Source organism: Adiantum capillus-veneris, chromosome 28 (genome assembly GCF_014529385.1).
Source record: "Adiantum capillus-veneris isolate H3 chromosome 28, ASM1452938v2, whole genome shotgun sequence".
Taxonomy (NCBI): domain Eukaryota; kingdom Viridiplantae; phylum Streptophyta; class Polypodiopsida; order Polypodiales; family Pteridaceae; genus Adiantum; species Adiantum capillus-veneris.
In genome coordinates this window covers 113,166,700-113,173,561 of record NC_140958.1, presented here as the reverse complement: position 1 = coordinate 113,173,561, position 6,862 = coordinate 113,166,700, and positions in this window count along the sequence as shown.

Below are 6,862 nucleotides of genomic sequence, written 5' to 3'. Positions count from 1 at the left end.
ACTCCATTCATTTTACGAACAGACCACCAAAGTCTCAAGTACTTCATGACGCAAACCAAGATTTTCGACAAACAAATGAGGTGGGCAAACTTTCTTTCGCAATTTTATTTTCATATTGCTCACATTGCTGGTAAGCACAACCAAGTGGCCAATACACTTGCACGACAACCAAAAGCCAATGCGGTGTCTATAGCAAAATCACAATGATCTATCTTCTATGATAGATGAGTATGCTATTGTCCCTGATTTTACAGACATAATGTCAGCCCTTGCTTTGGGGAACAAAGAGAAACCATTCACATTGCATGATGGTTATCTTCTCCACAGTAATAGACTTCGTGAGAAAGTTATGTATGAATCCCACGCTCCTCCCTATGCAGGACATACAGGCATTCAGCCTACTCTTCGAGGAGTAGAAACGTACTTCTATTGGCCTACCATGAAAGTGGGCATACAAGAGTATGTTTCAAAATGTGTAGTATGCCAAAAGACTAAGTATGATAGAGGGCAGCATTCTGGATTACTCCAGCCATTGCCTATCCCAAATTCACTATGGGAGAGTATATCCATGGATTTTATCATTGGATTATTCAAGTCTATCCATGGGAATACGGGAATGTGGACAATAGTTGACACGTTTAGCAAGCAAGCGCACTTTATTCCTGTCAAAAAGACTATTAAGGCACACCAAATGGCAACTCTCTTCATATCACATATTTTAAAAAACCATGCATTTCCAACATCCATTGTGTCAGATAGAGATCCTAGAATGACCAATAATTTTTGGAAAGGTCTCTTTGAAAATATAGGTACAAGATTGGATTTCTCTTCGGCCTATCACCCACAAACAGATGGCCAAATTGAGATAGCCAATCTTACGATACTCGATCTATTAAAGACTTATGTTATTGAGGTAGATCAACGCTCACAATGGGAAAAGTACTTACCTCTTGTAGAATATGCGTATAGTAATATTGTACATACTTCTACGGGAAAAGCACCTTTGAAATCATTAAGGGAAGACATAAAAGTCCCTTGCTACTTAAAGTACATGGGAAGATCTTTATTGTCGATGAGTATAGTCGTGACCTACAAGAATTTTTTCAAAAGATTAAGGAGGCTATATCCATCTCTCAACAAAGGCAAAAAACTGTTGCTGACAAGCACAGAAGGGCCTTAACGTTCAAAGAAAATGATTGGGTCTTGCTTAAGTTTTCTAAGGCTCGATTGAAGCAAACTACGTGCAAAAATCCTACGGCCCATCAAAAGTATCATGCTAAATTAGCAAAAAGATACTATGGTCCTTTTTCAAATCTTGAATCCAATCAATGAGATGGCTTATCAACTCAAGTTGCCCAACCATTGGCTCATACACAATGCTTTTCATCATGTGAGCCTACTTAAGCCCTACAAAGGAGAGCCACCAAGTGAACCAATTATTGAAGACCCTACTGAAATTGAATACCAAGAAGAGGTGCTACAACCCGAAGCTATCCTTCGGCATGAAGACAAGGTACTACGACATGGTAAGATTATCCGTCGAAGGTATCTTATTAAGTTCAAAAGTTATCCTTTGAAGCTTCTAGATGGATGCAAGGAATACAGCTTAAGGATAGTATGAACCTTGTCAATGCTTACAATGCTACTCTAGAGTAAGCAAATGTACAAATTTCTTTTCAATGACCAATTTTTTTGTCTTATAAGACTAATTCTCTTTTTATTGTGCAAAAATTTTAAATAGTACGCATGCTTAGAATCATGTTTGTGATGACCATATCTAACCAACCCAAATGATTTTCTCATATTAAATTGATCATTTAATGTGGGAGAATAAACGGGAACAAGGGTTAGAATATTGACATGTGCTTACAGATCTATCTCACCACGGGGCCAATGATAAAGGGGTCTAAATGAGAGATGGTTTGTCAAAGAAAAAGGCTATCCAATGGAGCTTAAAAGACCTTAGGGTTAGCTTCATTAAAGACCTCCAAAGGTTAGTGTTAAGAAGTCATTTGACCTTAGGTAAGCTAGGGTTGAGCTTGAGGTGGAAACCCGGGCCAAGCTTGAGGTGCTTGTCGTGCTTGTTGACTAAGATGCCTGAGGTGCTTGTCGTGCTTGCCGACTACGGAGCTTGAGGTGCTTGTGGGAACACTACCCAAGATTGAGGTGCTTTGTTATGCTTGTTGACTAAGGTGCTTGAGGGTAAGGTGTTAAAAAAGTCAACAAATATCCCTACAAGGAGGGGGCGAGCCCTACAAGAGGGGGCTAGAGAGAGAACACACTACCCTCACACAAGACAAGCTTGGTACAAAAAAAGCAATTAGGACACTTGTCAAGTTCCTCCTCATGTTGCCCTCATGGTGTGCCTAAAGCCTATTGGTTGGCCTCCCAAGTGGTCCAATGACAAATTAGTTAATTCAATTAATTGTTTTTGCATTTATCAATTCCTCTCTCTCTCAAAGGGGAAAGGGGGGCACTTGTCCCAAGACTAGCATGCTTGCTTGATATGCCTCTTGCTTGTGATTGGCTAGGCCTGGAGGGGTCCGATGAGCTTCAAGCATGAGCTACAAGGGGGTTCGACCAAGGAAGCTAGGGGCATGCTTGGGGGGTATACTCTCCCTCACACACTCACACACACTCTCATTCTGTGAAGTGCAAAGTACAATAGCTCCATCTCCTTCTTCAAGCTAGTAGAGAAGTTGAGAGCCTACACAAACACTCTTGGCTATGGAATGCAAATCCAACCAAGAGCCATTCTTCAATGCTTAATCTTTCCAGCGTATCCATCTTCATTACTATGCTATTATGTATGCTAGCAAGAAGAGTGATGATAAGTGAGGAACTAATTCTTTCTCCTATGAATATGTTTCTTCTTCCTCTTTCCTACCCTCATTCCCCGCTAGCTCTCTCCACCTTCGAAGGTGTTTGAGGCCTTGGGACTGAGCCTTGGGATAGTTAATGCTTATTACAAAGTTCATGTCATATTATTCTCGTGATGCATGAAGCTTTCCATCTTCATTGCATCACCTAGGTCACAAGGAATACAAAGATTGTATGGTACCAAGTCTCTCTTAATGAGAGAATATTTAATACAAATGCCTATTGGAGGGGGGACCGGCTCCACATAAATCCGGTCCTCAATTGTTGTCATGTTCTCTAAACTCTCTCTCTCCTGCAAAAGTATGCCAAGTTAATTATGTATTATGTTTATGTTGCTACCATCAATTAAGTACTATGTTTATGTTGCTACCATCAATTAAGTTCACCCTCTATGCTCTCAAAGTAATCTCACAAAAATGCTTTCTCTAATTTCCTAATTCCTCTACACTCAAAAGTTCATAAGCAATTTCCATTACAAAGTCCATGGGGATTTAGGAAGCACGATCTTTCCATTGGAGGCTCGACGTGAAGTGACAGACGCAGTGAGACGTTTCAAGGCCCTCAAATCGTCTCTTGTTCCCAAAGATTCCCTTTTGCGTATAATGTGGTCCCATAGAGTGTGAGCTACCAAAAAATATGGAGTATCTTGACATACCTTATGGTGGAGTAGACGGGGTGGATCACGGTTGTAGTGCTCTTCCCAAATGCTTGCCCAAATCTGCCATTGTGCGCTTTAGGGGGTGTCTTCCCATTGGTTGGATCATTGTAATTGCTATGAATTTGGGACAGGAAACGATGGTTGTTTGGATAGATTACCTTATGCAAGGCATCTGGCCACTCTATCAGCCAATGATGGCATGCAAGTAGGATAGGCATTGTGGCCAGATGTGGACAACCCTACACTCATATCAAGAAAAGCTTGAAATTTTATATGGTAACGAGAGGAAAGAATGGATATATGATACCAAAAATATCTCCAAGGTCAAGATAGTCGTGCATAGTCCACAGAGAAGGATACCCCTCACGATGGTCTCTTTCCTCTCCTTTAGAAGTGAAACATCGACAACAAGGACACCCTTCCATAACTCCTTCAACTCCTTGATAAGAAACTCAAGGTAGACATCAATATTCACCACTTTGAATTTCCTTGGCACAAGAAAAGAAAGAATTATATTGTCCTTCTTAGTTGTCTCCCATAGTGGCATATTGTAGTTGTTGATCACCACAAGCCAAGTGTTCCATGATGTGGACTTGGTGCCAAAGGGATTGACACCGTCACTTGCCAACCCAAGTCTCAAGTGTTAAGGCTCTAGCCGAAACTCTGGTCAATGAGTCTCAATGTGCCTCCATGTAGGTGAATCGGCAGGGACACGCATCATTCCATCATTTGAGCAGTGGTTGGCATGCCATGTGAGAAGCTTCACCGTAGACTTGCTTTTAAACATTTTTTAATCCAAAGGATAACTGAAAAAATGCCTCAATACCTTGCAGGTAGCTGAGCCCCACTCACTCTGGTCTTGTAGCATGGTTCTCCACACATGGGATAGGAGGTAGCATGTGCATATTCATTGCTACAATCGTCGATGCATAGATGGATGTGCTCATACTCCATGCCAAGTACAGTGACATACGACCTCCCCCGTCTACGATCAAAAGGCATGCGTGATCTTTAGAAAGCATTTTGTCCATCAAACTACAACGAAGCAGAGAATTAATACAAATGCAAGGGGAGACCAAGAAGACATTGCAATTCATAAAAATCATAAATAGAACTTACTCAAAGAGTGCATATACACTTGCGTTGCTTCAGCCAAATTTTGCTTGCAAATTGAGGACTTTGAACGATGCTCGGAGCACTGAGTATTTTACACCATCACAAAGAGGTGTTCGAGCATTTGATAGCAAACTTTCCTCTGGCGCTTGTGCATGTTGAGTGCATGGTCTACAATACTCTTCACACATGCTGGCTCTATGTGCCAACAACTCATCAGCCATGTCAAACATGTGCTCATCCTCAAATTTGAAGTTTCCATGAGACGTGTGTGGAGGAGCTCCCAAAGTAGAGCTAGTGCCACAATCACCATGCTCTATACATTTGCTCACCCGCTCTTACCGTTGTCTTTCAGCCTTGCATGTCATAGCACCACCACCAAACACAGACCAATGGGGATCATCCTCAAGCAAGAGAGGGATGGTGCTCCAATCTATTCGAGCCCTTTTTCGAGAGATCCAAAGCCTCTCATTCTCCACATGCTCCAAAGAAATTTGCCTCAAGCAAAGGATTGCCCCGTTGCAATTGGCGCAAGGACATGGGAGTTTGTCCTTGAGCCACTGCTCGCATTCGAGGTCGTTCGAAGGACCACGATCATCCCAATCGTCCTGCACATGCGTGAAATTTAGTTAGTTAAATTCAAGAATCTTTGAAAAAATACATGTGCTCTAAGAAATAAATAGTTAGTAGAGAAGGTGTAAGCTAAAATTTCAATAGTGAAAGAAAGGAACAAAATAAAGAAACAATAATAAAAAATATGCAATAAGTAGGAAAAGAGAGATGTGATTAAAAAAATAAAAATCGTACTAAAAGGATTGTTGGTTCGAGAGGGGGTTGGAAAATCACAAGCGTGCTACATTGAATACTTTTGACAACGTCTTAAAGATTCAGTTCAAGGTAATATGCATGGTAATAGGTGCGATCATATACGCGATAATACGCACTAAATATTTGGCGCTCTTAAAAACAAAATAGAGCAAGGTATGTTGTGTTTTTGGCATGTCTCGCTCCAGTTTCCTCTCCCTACCTATCGCACTTGCAAGCCAAAATAGCGTCATACCTCTCTTTCTCTCAAGCCCCCCCCCCCCCCCCCCTTCTCTCTCTCTCTCTCTCTCTCTCTCTCTCTCTCTCTCTCTCACATATACACACACACACACACATAAAATCTATTTTGGAGGACCATTCTCAACCGGCATTCGTTGGAGCCGGGACACAACGAAGGAAGGAAGCTCTACCATCAGGGAAAGCTCGACCGCAAGGAGAGGAGTAAAAAGAGGGAAGTTTATTCCACACCCCCTGCCCTTACCCTATTGTTCGAAACACGTGTCCAACCACATACATTGTTTGCAATGCTCACCTCTTGCATTTTTCCTCTTTTGCAATCGTTTTGTTTTCCTCTTTGTGCTTTGATTTGTGTACTTGCTTGCTTGCTTGCAATGTGTGATAAGAGAGAGAGAGAGAGAGAGGGAGGTGTAGATTAGTGTGGTTAGTGTAAGATGATTAGTTTATGATTAATGTGTGTGTGTGTGTGTGTGTGTGTGTGTGTGTGTGTGTGTGTGTGTGTGTGTGTGTGAGAGAGAGAGAGAGAGAGAGAGAGAGAGAGAGAGAGAGAATGCTTGATTAGTGTATGTTTATGTTTAATGATTAGAGAGAAAAAAAAAAGAGGGAAGAAAAGAGAGGGCTTTGTGGTGGATGATATTGTGAGTCCCAAAGATGAGGATCACACAATCTCCATTAGCATGGTTCTTTACCCAACCTTAATGAAGAATCCTCCACAATTCATTTCTCTCCTAACTATTCCTAGGGGAGAAATCTTGCAAAGAGTATTCTTCATTGGTCTTCCTGCCCATTGCTTTTTTTTTTTTTAGGAAGGGCCATGTTGCTACAGTTTGTATCCATCGGAGGATATCTTCTGATCAGAGACAACATGCATTAGAACAAGAGGCACTTCATGCAAATGGGGGGTTGAATGGTGTTAGTGTAAGGAAAAGAACTGAAGCAAAAAAAGGCAAGAGGAAGGAAGCGAAGAAAAGAAGAACGAGCTCAGAGGACAAAGGCTTCAAAGCTTGTGTATAGACACAGTTCCTGTTTCTCTTCTACACCTCTGCATGACCCACCACCTGATCCTCAAGGCGCTAATTTTGACATCACCAACAGTTTTGAAGGCATTGATTCAACTTACAGGCGACATTTCTCTTCTTTGGTAGAAAT